Here is a 4908-nt window from a genome sequence, read left to right on the forward strand (position 1 = left end):
TGAAGATGAGTACAACATTTCATCCTGCGACAGACGGGGCGGCGAGAGAACAATCAAGACTCTTGATGATATGTTGCGAGCTTGTGTGATGGATTTTGGTGGTAGTGGGAGAGAGGTTGGACTTGATAGAATTTTCTTACAATAACAAATGACTATCACACCAAGTATAGGTATGGCACCGTTTGAGGCTTTGTATGGGAGGAGATGTAGGAGTCCAATCTGTTGGGACGATAGTGCTGAGGCAGTGGTTTTAGGACCAGAGATGGTGCATGAGATGGTGGAACAGATTAAGATGATCAGGGAACGGATGAGAGCAGCTCAGGATCGACAAAAGAGTTACGCAGATCTACATCGCCGGGACATAGAGTTTCAAGTTGGGGACAAGGTTCTTTTGAAAGTGTCTCCTATGCGCGGGGTTATGAGATTTGGGAAGAAAGGCAAGCTAAGTCAGAAGTTTATAGGGCCTTATGAGATCTTAGAGCGAGTTAGGGAAGTTGCTTATCGTCTGGCTTTACCAGCTGCATTAGAGAGAGTGCATAATGTGTTTCATGTATCGCAGCTGCGGAAGTATGTGAGTGACCCGCCACATGTGTTAGAGGCAGAGAGGTTAGAGCTAGATGAGTCCTTATCATATCTTGAGGTGCCTAAGCAGATTCTAGACCGAAAGGTTAGAAAGACTAGGGGTGGTGAGACAGTTTTGCTTAAGATCCTTTGGTCTAACCACGAGACCGAGGAAGCTACATGGGAGCCAGAGGAAGCTATGAAAGAGCGTTACCCTTTCCTTTTTGATCAGGTATGTATGGTTACGGGGACGTAACCTTGTTTCTTTTAGGGGAGTAGGAGATGATTGCGAGCAGTTTTTAAGAGTTTTATACCCTTTTTATATGTTGTTTCGGTATGTTTGTCGGGATGAGTTGGGTTAGTATCATGTTTTATGTTGAATTTTGTTTTGGTTGTTGAGTCGGGAATGTTGTGGCAGTACCTTTGTTTAGTAGTGGTTTGAACTTCGGGGACGAAGTTCCTTTTAAGGAGGGAAGACTGTAATACTCCGTATTTATAAGTCTTGGGGTACTCTATCGAGTAGGCCTTACTCTGTCGAGTAAGGGTAAGTTGCGAAATAAAATAGTTTCTGACCTGTTGGGTACTCGATCGAGTAGTGGGGCACTCGATCGAGTAAGGGAGTACTCGATCGAGTACCTTGGGTACTCGATCGAGTAATAGGTTTACGGGGAGTTTTCTCGGGTTTTGTTAATTATGCGATTAAGGTATTTAAGCTTCATCGTCATTATTCTAAATCACTTTTACAAAACCTAAATTCTTGTTTAAGAGAGAAAGCAAACAAGTTCATCTTCTTAATCGCATTCTTAGCAATTCCGGAGTTGGACGGTCGTTCTTGTCGTTGTTCGTACCGTTGGGTTCCTTGCGTCGAGGGTAAGATCTATGTACCCTTTTTATTGTATTTCCTTTGATTTGGTTAAACCCTAATTTAGAGATTGGGGATTTTTATGTGTAGTATGTGATGTGTAGCCTCTATGTGTTATATGATAGGAGGAGGGTTCATAGAAGAGGCCTTTTGACTCGGTAGAGACCGTCGATTGCGTGCATACCGGGTAGGATTTCTACTCGGTATTAGTCCCATAGTGGGATATTGGTTGATGTGTTGTATTTGGTTGTTTGATATAATAATTGTACTGTAATTGTGGTTGTGATCGTTGTTGATGGTTCGCGAGGCGTGGCCTCGGGTGAGTGGGGTCACTTGCGGGAGTGACTTCACGCCCTAGTTTCGCCTATCGTGGAACCCGCCACGAAGGGATGTGCACATTAATGGACGGGGTTATCGCTCACTATGTGGAGCGGGGATTTGGTGGGTGTGGCTGCGGTCCCCCCTTTGGCGGGGTATCAGTCCAGTGAACGAATCGGTATTGAGATGATGGGAATTGGTTGGTTGTGTGTGTGTGTGTGTGGCAGTTAAGCTGTCTGTTTATCTTATCATTGTTGTTTATATTGATTGTGTGATTAGTAATCGACCCGGTGTTGTTTTGTAAACTGCGGTGATCCATTCGGGGATGGTGAGCAGATATTGAGCAGGTATTGAGATGAAATCTTGGGATAGTTGGGATGCCACGACATGATGATAGGAGTCTTCCATTTGTAGTTTTTAGTTTATTTACATTTCGATTAGAACGAGTCGGTTTGAGAACATGTATCGTACTTTTGGTTTGGTTTTAAGGATTGTATCTATTCGTTAATCATTTATAATAAACGTTGTTTCTTCATTGTTGTTTGATTATCATTGCCTCGGGTAACCGAGATGGTAATGTCTTCATACCTGAGTGGTCCTGGTAAGGCACTTGGGGTATGGGGGTGTTACATAGAGTTCAAAGTTTCAGCCTTTGCAAACCCGACATCGTATAATTGTATTTCGTTTTAATAATTCGTTTTAATCCGCTTTGATGTGACTTATGACGACCTTCAGTATATTAACATGCCTAAATCACTTCTAATTGAGTCGTATATCAATAATTGATGGAGCGTGTCGTTGTCCGCCATCAAACACATTTATACCCAACTACTAGCATAGCAAGCAAGTCGGGGTCGATCCACGGGACGGGGGTATTCAAATTGTTCAATCTAATCGTAGTTGTGCTAAGGGTTGTCACAATTGATTGGAATTGATTTATTCTAAATTAATGAAAGCAATAAAGTAAAACAAGCAATAAAGCAAATAAAGATGTAAACAAATAATAAAGGATACTAGGATGTCATAGGATCATAAGGGAATCATGGTAAGATAGCATAAATGAGTTATATAGATGCAAGCAATTTATTATTGTTGGAATTAAGTTAGTTCATCTCATATAATTCATAAGAAGATTTGGGTTCCGGAGCCGAGTCATTTGTGACTTTACAACACCTACAAGTCGACTTAATTCTTCCTATTAAACTACATGCATGATAAACCAAATCCTAGGGAAACTTACGTCTCGGAGCCGAGTCGGTTAAGACTTTACAACACCTACAAGTCGACTTGGGTTTTCCCTATTCAACTCTATGCATGGTCTATTAAGGTTTGAGTTGGTTTATATCATACAAGTCTCATTGAAAAGATAAGAGATGGGTAAAAAATGCAAGGTTTCATAGACTAGCATTTCATCAAACATAACATGTGCATAAGTTGAAGAACAATAAGCAAGCATTCATATGAACTCATTAAGCATAAATTTATCCCATGATTAACTCCTGTAATCCCCCACTAATCCTAGTTAACTAACTACTCACTTATTATCATGGAAAACATGTTATCAATGGTGTCAATCATCACAACAATTATAAACAAGATAAAAGAGTGAATAAATAAGCAATAAAGAGTAAAGAGTAAAGGAATTATACCAAACTTAGGATGAACAATTGGAAAGGAAAGAATAATAGAAGAAAACTTGATTGATTGATGAAGAGTTATCAATTCTCCAATAATAACCCAATAATCTTCAATTACTTAATAATAAAGCTTGAACAATAATTAAGGAAAGATCAATGTGTAATTTGTGGAAAGATTAAAGGATAATCTATTCTAATCTATTCCTAATCTAATCTAAGAGAGATTGATTTAATCTAAGGGAACTTGGTGATTAGCTAGGTAATACAATGGAGTATATATAGTGGTGCATCATTAGGTTAAGCTGTTGGAGTATGTGTCCTCTACAATAATGTGATCACATGTTTAAATCTCATAATAAGAATGCATGAGGGAAAGTAATTTTTTTATTGTCAACTGATCCACATTAATCGGTAATGATTGGCTGACTAAAGTTTTACATTACTGTCGTATGACGGTGGTGATTAGTTGATCCCTTAAGGTCATACCTCTAGGGTAACATTCTTAATTAATTAATTAATTAATTAATTAATTGTATGTTGATACAAGTTAGTTAATTCCTTAAAATTGAACAAATGATTTTGTGAGTGAGAATTCGTATCTTATTGTAATTCGATTAAATAAGATTCGGTCTAAGTAATTTAAATTGTTTTATTACTTAGGTATATTTATTGTTTATGAAACAATTAAAATAAGAATGAATGGTTTATTATAAATACAAGTTGTTGTGATTTATAATTATATGACCCATTTTAAGTACTTGTAATCATGAATTACTAGTTAATTTTAGTATGTGATTTATTTTGTTTATATAATGATTTTTAATAAGTTCAAAATGCATTATTAAGAAACATGTCTAGTGTCCAATATATCACACTACACAAATTGACAATTGATAAACTTAAAATGGACCCTTTTTAAATAGGGTGTGGCATGTAAATGGAGGGGTTGGGTAGGTTTAGGACTTAATAGTTGCTCTAATCTAGAATTGAGCATAATGATTATGTTTCTAAAAGACCTATACCTAGCTCTACACCCTACACCTTGAGAAGAACAATCTTGAGCATGTATTGGGCCTTCTTCCCCATGCATTTCGGCCACCCATATGAATAAGGAGAGTTTTCTCTTCTTATTCCCTTAATTCATTCTAACAAAAAAAAAGACATTGCAAATTTGTATATTCTCTCATAAGTTAAGAACTCTCAAGAAGGAAAATTACAAAATCACTAATATTATTCCACCATTACTAGGAGTAGTATACAATAATATTAGTTATAATTTTAAGGGCTCATATTCTAATTTCTAGTATTTAAATTAGCATATGAATTAAGGGTGATTACCTTGGTACAATTTCTTGAGGAGTAGATCCTACCATTGGATCTAAGGTTTTCTTTGGAGCACTAGGATTTTCTTAAGAAGACTAATTAGGAAGGTGTCCAATTAGTATATCTTTTCGGCCCTCAATGTAAGTAGATCGGTTTTCTTCTTGTTGGAATATGTGTCCTCCGACAATAATGCGATCACAACTGTCG

The sequence above is a fragment of the Silene latifolia genome, chromosome X, assembly GCF_048544455.1.
Source record: "Silene latifolia isolate original U9 population chromosome X, ASM4854445v1, whole genome shotgun sequence".
NCBI classification, from domain to species: Eukaryota; Viridiplantae; Streptophyta; class Magnoliopsida; order Caryophyllales; family Caryophyllaceae; genus Silene; species Silene latifolia.